General features: G+C 41.2%; 1 long non-coding RNA gene across 1 annotated transcript; it reads right to left on the bottom strand.

Moving 5' to 3' along the window:
• Window positions 1-1,323: 1,323 nt before the first annotated feature.
• On the bottom strand, window positions 1,324-6,874 carry LOC139359477 (uncharacterized). Its single transcript, XR_011615511.1, has 2 exons — window positions 5,741-6,874; window positions 1,324-1,971 (listed from the first exon to the last, which is right to left on the bottom strand). It is a non-coding gene; the product is annotated as an uncharacterized lncRNA (long non-coding RNA).
• Between the last annotated feature and the right edge of the window lie 1,837 nt (window positions 6,875-8,711).

Genomic DNA, 8,711 nt, shown 5'->3' with positions numbered 1-8,711 from the left:
TTAAGACTCTTGTCCCCCACCTGGCTCTGCTTTTGCATACGGTACTTACCCCCTTCTCTCTCTCTTTTTTTTTTTTTTTGCTTTGAGATGGAGTCTCATTCTGTCACCCAGGCTGGAGTGCAGTGGCGCGATCTCAGCTCCCTGCAGCTTTCACCTCCTGAGTTCAAGTGATTCTCATGCCTCAGTCTCCCAAGTAGCTGAGATTACAGGCATGTACCACCACACCTGGCTAATGTTTGTATTTTTAGTAGAGATGAGGTTTCACCATGTTGGTCAGGCTGGTCTTGAACTCCTGACCTCAAGTAATCCACCCACTTTGGCTTCCCAAAGTGTTGGGATTACAGGCATGAGCCTCCATGCCCGGCCCTCACCTTCTTATATTCTATGTAATTTTTGTCTCCCTCACCAGAGTATGAGCTCTGTGAAGCCGAGAGCTTTCCTGCTTTCCTTCCTTTTCTTCACTGATGAATCCCACCATAAAAAATTATGTCTTGTACACAGTAGGATTCAACAAGGAGATCTACGTATTATTTATATGTTTTTATATATCTCATTGACATATATGTCGTTTACATATATATCTTATTTACATATATCTCATATAGGTGTATACACAAATGGTCCCTAACTTACGATGTTTTCAACTTTACAATGGTATGAAAGTGAAACACATTCAGTAGAACCTGTACTTCAAGTTCCCGTACAACCATTCTGTTTTTCATTTTCAGTACAGAATTCAATAAACTACATGACATATTCAACACTTTATTATGAAATAGACTTTGTGATAGATGATTTTGTCCAACTGTAGACCACTGTAAATATTGCACATTTACAAGTTAACTGTCTAAGCACATTTGCAGTGGACTAGGCTAAGCTACGGTGTTCGAAAGGTTAGGTGCATTCAATGCATTTTTGGCTTGGAATGTTTTCAGCTTACAGTGGGTTTATCAGAACATAACCCCATCATAAGTTGAGGAGCATCTTTCTCTCTCTATTTTCTCTCTCTCTCTCTCTTCCTCTCTCTGTCTCCATATAAATATATATATACACACACACACATATATGTATATATACACACACATATATATACATGCTATGTGTGTGCATATATAGAGAGACAACTCTGTTCTCTGAGTGTGTGTGTATATATATATGTGTGTGTGTGTGTGTGTGTATATATGCACAGAGGGAGAAAAGAGAGAAAGAGAAATCAAATCATCCATGGCTACATTTGAGAATAGATTTGTGTAATGATCTTTATTTTACCAATCAAAAAGGTAATGAAGAAATGGAACGGACAAAAACAAGTACCAAGCAATATTATACTTAATTAAGGTTTTTCTCTTTTGATTTAATGACTAGACTTATTATAACTTCTTCTTACAAAATAAATTATTGAGCAGAACACGGGTTTGTTGAGGACCAGGAATTTTCAGACATTCAGAAGTCTATCCTAGTCTATCCTCTGGGTCTAATGGAAAGTTACTTGCTCAATGTTTATATGAGCCAGGAACCAGCAGAAGTGGGTGCATAACTTCAGTGAAAACACAGGGAAATTTTAGAGGGTGATGGCTGTCGGAAGTTGAGTTGCATATCTGGAAGCCATCTCTTCCTTGATTCGTGACTTTGAGGACAGGTGGACATTTTTGAAAAGGTACATGGTGGTTTCTTTATAGTTTGGCACAGAGTCACTGTGGACTCAGGGTGTCCCAGACACAGGGAGTAAAGTGGGTGGCAGAGGAATCTAGGGGTGGTTCATGATGACTGTTTGATCCAGCAGACATTTTTTACGCTTCTAAAAGGTTGGCATTTTATGGCCTATTTGGTCATTTAAATCCTCCTGGGCCTTTGACCAGCAGAAGTGAGTGAATAGCTACAGAGCAGTTCAACCTGAATTTCCAATTGCAAAAAAGAAAAAGTGAGGGGGCAGGGGTTTGCTGGTGAATGACAGTCTCTTCATGAGCTTCCCTGAAAAATAAAACAAAATTAAAGTTAAAATAAAACAAAATTAAAGACTACTGAAAACTAATCTAATAATATTGACATTTCTTCCCCCAAAATATCAGCTTTAAAGAACTGAATAGAGGGTGGTGGAGAGACTGAGCTTTCCTTTGTTATTATTCTCTTTTGATCATTTCATTGCTCCTACTTTATTTTAATAATGCATCCAAAGACTGATTCACCCTCTGTCTCCCACTTTAATAAAGGTTCATTAGTGGATTAGGAGAGATTTGAAACTGAGCCCAGTAGAGTCAGCAGAGACAAGTTCCTAACAGCCATTCAGCACATTTTGAAAAGTGCCAAGCTAGCAACTTGGAAAAGAGCCACCAATAAAATGTGGGTGTACTTGTGTCCATGGAGCCCCAGTGGACAGACAAAGCACCCCCACTTCCAGGAGGGGCAACATGGCTCACTGAAAATGTTCAAGGCAAAGATTGTTGTGTCTACTTTGAGCCAACCCCAAGAAAATAAATATAGCCCATCCACATGGAAAATAAGGGAGAAACTGATGACCACATATATTATTATAATCAAAATAAGTGAATAAGTGCAGCCACATGTGCTACTCTGGAATCCCAGCATCCTCTTTGAAATCTACAAGCCCTTCTCAATCGTAGCAGGTCCCATACTCCTACCTGGCCTACAGAGGGGTCAATCACTGGTGTTTGTAAGCACGCGGGTGGTTTACACCTCAATGCTTCACTTCCTTCTAAGCCTTCTCCAAGAGTGAAACTAAGGAGGGAGCTGTTGACTTCATCCTTTTTCCATTTCCACAGGTTTTATCAGAATTATTTCTGATGATATTTGCAATATGTACACAAAAATTCTACTTCTATTAGTATTACGAATACGATAACAAGCTAACAATTGAGCACTAGTGAATTTTTCTCAGAACGTTACAGCCGTTAGCTCATTTAATATTCAGAATCCTGTAACACACTATAACCCATGCTCTTGATTGTCTGATTTAAGCCGTATCTATAATCTCCTTTCTCTCCCAAATTCAAGCAAAGGTGGTCAGAAGACACAAATCAGGCCCATAAGTGAGTTTCTGCTTATTGGAAATTTGAGAAAAGCATTGATTTTCTGACAAAAAGGCCAACTCAGCTAAAATTCTCCCATGTCTCTTTTCCCTTCTTTTTGTATGAAAAGTAGAATCGCACACACGGTATGGCAGAAACAAAAAACCTCATTTCTCTCACACTATTGATCAACAGCACCTGCTCTTTGGGTTTCTCTTTAAGCTAGTGTAAGTCATACTTTCTGGTACTTTCAGGCAAAGATATTCCTATCAGATGCCATTTACTGGTGAGGAAGCTGATACATGATGAAATGAAGCCATCTATCCAAGATCACCCAGATGGGAAGTGCAAAAGCTTAGCTTAAACTCAAACTCTTTTTTCCCAGAGCCCACATTACTAACCACCATGGCATGCTGTGATGCCCTTGGCAACCATTAGGTTAGAAATAAGGACATTCTAGGCTGGCCTGGTGGCTCACACCTATAATCCCAGCACTTTGAGAGGCCCAGGTGGGCAGATCACCTGAGCTCTCGAGTTCGAGACCAGCCTGGACAACATGGCGAGACCCCATCTCTACTAAAAATGCACACGAAAAGAACCCAAGCATGACAGTGCATGCCTGTAATCCCAGCTACTCAGGAGGCTGAGGCTGGAGAATTGCTTGAGCCCGGGAGGCAGAGGTTGCAGAGAGCTGAGACTGTACCACTGTACTCCAGCCCGGGCAATAGAGCCAGAAAGGAAAGAAAGAAAGGGAAGGGAAAGGAAGGGAAGAGGAAGTGAAGGGAAGGGAAGGGAAGGGAAGGGAAGGGAAGGGAAGGAAAGGGAAGGGAAAAGGAAGGGAAGGGAAGCCGCACACCACCACACCCAACTAATTTTGCTAATTTTGTATTTTTAGTAGAGATGGGGTTTCACCATGTTGGCCAGGATGGTCTCGAACTCCTGACCTCAGATGATCCGCCCGGCTCGGCCTCCCAAAGTGTTGGGATTTGCCACTGCGACCAGCCTATTGTGATTCTTTTACTCAAGTTCTCTATACAACTTTTGTATTAGCTATAGAAACACAAAGTCAAGTTCTGGATCCTCTTGCCTCTGCTTGCAACTCTGTTGCCATCTCACCCATCCTGGATCTAGCCAATACTTCCCTTTAATTCTTTAATTTTAAATTCTTTTAATCTGTGGAACATGCCAGTATGCCAGAAGTTTCCCAACTGTATTCATTTATATGATGCCAAGGGAAAATGGAAAGAGGAAGAAAAGAAAGGGGGTGGGGGATGAGAAAGTGAGGATGGGGGAAGGGAAGGAAAGAAAACATTGTTATAACTAATTTTACCAAAATTAATCCATTGTGTTGAGATAACCTTTTTAAATTTCTATTTGGAAATAATTTTTAACATTACAAAAAGTCACAAAAATAAAAATAGTACAAAGACCATCTATCCATTTAGCCTTTACCCAGATTTTGCTGCTGTTAACAGTTTATTCCCATTTGCTTTGTCATTTGCAATAGATGATAGATGATCAATAGATTAGTAGATTAATAGACTGACAGATGATTTATAGACAGACAGATAAATAGATAATTTTTTTCTGAACATTGTTTTTTACCCCTAAATACTTCCGTGTATCCTAAGGGATATTCTTTTCTACAACCACCATGGGCTTATCAACTTCATACATTTGCACTGATACAATAATTTTTTCTACTCTAACAATCATATTCTAGTTTTGTCCATTGACCGAATAATGTCCTTTCTTGTGTTTTCTCCCACCAGTGCAGAATTGGTAGAGCTTCATTATAGAAGCGTTTGTTGCTGCTGTTGCTGCTGCTGTAACTGTTTATATATTAGTTCAATTATTTGATGAAAAACTGTTAGCCCTTGAATAGGGGCCAACTTGTGGATAGCCCTTATCAGGACTCAGGCTTCCAAGAGCAGTTCATACTTGACCTCATCTCTTCCATGCCTACCCTCTGTTTCATCCTTTCCACTCTTTTTTGTTGCAGAAAGAAACAAACAGCAGGGCTCGCTTTAGACACAGGTGAGCTGGGCTCCTTCCTCAGTCCTCATGATTCAGGGGCCCATGAAAATGTCTTTCATGATAGTTTCTGAGAACCCCTCCCACCCCCAACCCTCTGGTTCCTGGGCCTGGCTGGAGCTGGTAGTGTGGTCTGGGCAGGTTTCCTGAGCTCAAATGGGGATTTGCTTGTACCCAGTCCCCTTTTCTCCCCTTTAGAGTTCTTTCCAACCCTCTTTCTTATGCACGAGGTGGGCTTGACATTCCAAAGAGCTCCAGAAATCATGCCTGCAGTCATCCTGGGGCCCTGGGACTGATTTCCAGTTCCAGAAAAGCAGCCTAGGGAGTGGATTGATTCTGCTGACTGGCACAGGATTGCTGTCATGGGATGGTGTGTGATTGGGCCACCAGAATGGTGCTGACATCCTGATTTTGAATGATTCTCACTCACTCGGTCACAGGATGAGTTCAGGACTCTGGGCTTCCAAAAGGCATCAGGCAGCCCTTGGATTCGAGCTGCATGCGAGGTTTCCTGCCTCCTCAGTTATCCCCCTTGCTGCTACTGTGGTGTTGCCTCTGCTCTGCAGCACCCGCGGTGGCAGGCAAGGTTTATGCTGTGCACCTGCTGCTGCTGAAACCCAGGGCCATCGCCCCATCCCTCTGCAGGAAGCACCACAGTGCTCAAGGGTGGCTTCACCCACCTCCTCCAAGGGCTTTCCAGATGGTTGTTCTGCAACACCAGCAGGCTCTTCCAATCCATGTTCATTCTTTCCTCTAGCTGATGTGGTGCCTGGCCCTCCCAGGTTAAGCTGAGCGAGATAAGGGTCAGGGATTCCTTGCATAAATGGGATCACTCTTCTTGCTCCTCCACTGGAAACAGTGTGAGGAAACCAGGGGTGCAGTCAACATGAAAAGAGGATCACATTTTAGGAATGCTGTCATTACAGCCTCAAGGGTTCAAGAGAAGACATGGTTGGAAAATGTGTTGTTCTATATTTATACCATAAAGTTCCAAAGGGTAAATTTAACATGACCATAAAATAAATGACTGTGCACATTTTCCTGCATACTCGGTGCATTTGTGGTCATCTTCAAAGAAATACGGGCACAACCTCTTAAAACGCCATCGGAAGCCAGTATTCACAGGCAGCAGGATAGATGGTACAGCATCGTGAGTAATGATGCAGCCAGCATGAAACAAATAGCATTGGGGACTTTAGAGGCAAGAAGAGTCAGAATGCCTCAACACGAACAGGTTCTGACAAGCTATAGGTCTTGAATAATAACAAAATTGCTACCCTTTTCTCACAGTGGGAAATATGAATTACCCAGGAATAGCACATTTGACAATAACTAATATGAAGAGATGATTTCTGGATCCAGAAGGAAAGAGGTAGTGTCGGGATGGTACAAAGAATTATCAAGTAGTCTGGACAATAAACAAATACATCAGCACCTCTTTACCCGTCATTCTAAATCTTCAGTGATCAATCACTAAACCTCATATATGTTTAAAATTTTGCAAAACATTTTTCAAAGGAATTGCTTGTATAAATGGGAGACCCACACAAAATAATACTTTCCCAGAGTCCCACACATCCTAGTGTGGGCCCTAAAGAGGTAGACACATTCTCCATGTCCTAATTCTAAGAAGGCCATCACAAAGCGTGAAAGCATTCCAAAGACAACTCAGTTTTTCTTACATCTTGATCAATTCCCATTGATTTTTAAGCATTGTAGAAAGTAGAAAAATTACAACTGGAAAATGTGCCTGGAATACAGGGAGATACCCACTGAAACTTGAGACCAGAATAAGAGAGACTGACTTCAGCTCAAAACAGTGACGTCTCCAAGGCCACATGCACACTCTTTGAACAAAGAAGAAAATATGGCTGTGCAGTTGCACAACTTGAGGAATAGCACATGGGGACGGGCTGCCAGTCTAGCTAGAGAAGGAAGTATACAATCCCATTACTGCAAGCTAAGGAGAAGGACAATTCATCATGACAAGGTTCTGTGGCAGTGTCTAAGGAGTCACTATACTTTATTCAATAGTAAAACAGAACTCAGAAAAGAAGCTGATCTGTTTTCACAACTAGGTGAGTCCTAGTCACCTGTTCCTTGGAAACTGCTTCATTTTCTTTCTGCTTCTTTTGTGCTACACCCACATTTTCTTCCCCTTCTTCCCGGGTCTCCTGTTCTGCAGGATTAGAGCTCAGCCCAAAGCAGTATGTTCTGTTCCTCCCCAGCAGCAACACTTCCACGTTCGGAAGTGCCAACCTATGCGCAGTTCTTCTCATGTCAGTTTCATTGTTCCTTCCCTCCTTCGCTTTGTGATAATTATGCCTATTGGTATCTCCATTTATTTTTCCAAAGAGCACTAAGAAATGTATAACCCCAGAGCAACAGAAGCACAACCCACCACTACCTCCTTTTTTTTTTTTTTTTTTTTTTTTTTTTTTTTTGGAGTCTTTGGCTAGGATCAAGTTACCATTTACTGTCTTCATATGCTGGCAGGAAGAATTACAGAAATAAATAAGTTAACCCTCACTTCAACAATTACCGGAAACCATGATTAATTCAAACAAAAGATATGTGCAGTGACTTTAACATTTAGAAGGGCCAAATTATGCTCTCCTTTCTTTATTGAGTAAAGCATACTCTGCTAAGGAGAGCCTAATTTCTGTGTTTCTGTCACTTAATTGGTAGTAGAGGATGGCTACAACTTTTTTTGGAAAACTTCAGACATGACAGGGAAAAAGAACAAAAAATCAAAGAAAACAAAGAGTATGGTAAAACTGTGAGAGGGAAAGGAGGAAACAGAAAAAATGAAAGAAAGAGGTATGTCTGATAGGATGGAGAAGGAGTCAGTTCCACGTAGATAGAGAGACTCTTGGGATATGGTTTTTGCCAGATGCCATATATGTTGTATATGCAACTGGGATAGCAATAGCAGAGGTTGTTTTGAAAATGAATTGTCTAATGGGAATTTGCTGCACGCCTGTCTTACGTCATGTGTAAGGAACATTTCAAGCCCAGTGGTTACACATCAGCATTATCTTTTATTGTCACATGTCAGTGTCCCTCTTTAAATCACAATGAGGGCTGGGATGCAGGAAAAATGAAACCTGGGTTCACCTAGCACAATACCCTTTTTTCTCAGCAAGTCTATTAACATAACAATTGTGCCAAATGTCATAATACAAATGCCAACAGACAGCTGGACACGGAGGCTCCTGTAATCCCAGCACTTTGGGAGGCCAAGATGGGAGGATTCTTTGAGCTCAGGAGTTCAAGACCAGCCTGGACGACATAGTAAGACCTCATCTCTACTAAAAATAAAAAAATAAAAATTAGCCAAGCATGGTGGTATGTGCCTGTAATCCCAGCTACTCAGGAAGCTAAAGTGGGAAGATCATTTGAGCCCAGTAGTTCAAAGCTGCAGTGAGCTCATATGATTGCACTCCAGCCTGGGTGACAGAGCAAGGCGCTGTCCAAAAAAAAAAAAAAAAAAAAAAAAAAAAAAAAAAAAAAAAAAAAGCCAACCAAAGAATTTGAACACATTGTTTTTATTCTGGCTTTACAAGGAATTTCAGTATATGAAGAGATTTTCTTGCTTAAATTATTTTGCTAAAATATTTAAATAATAGCTGGCATTAATGAGTGAGTGTG

Source organism: Macaca nemestrina, chromosome 17 (genome assembly GCF_043159975.1).
Source record: "Macaca nemestrina isolate mMacNem1 chromosome 17, mMacNem.hap1, whole genome shotgun sequence".
Classification (NCBI taxonomy): Eukaryota; Metazoa; Chordata; class Mammalia; order Primates; family Cercopithecidae; genus Macaca; species Macaca nemestrina.
Note: the sequence above shows the minus strand (reverse complement) of the source record. Positions and strands in the feature narration are given on the sequence as shown.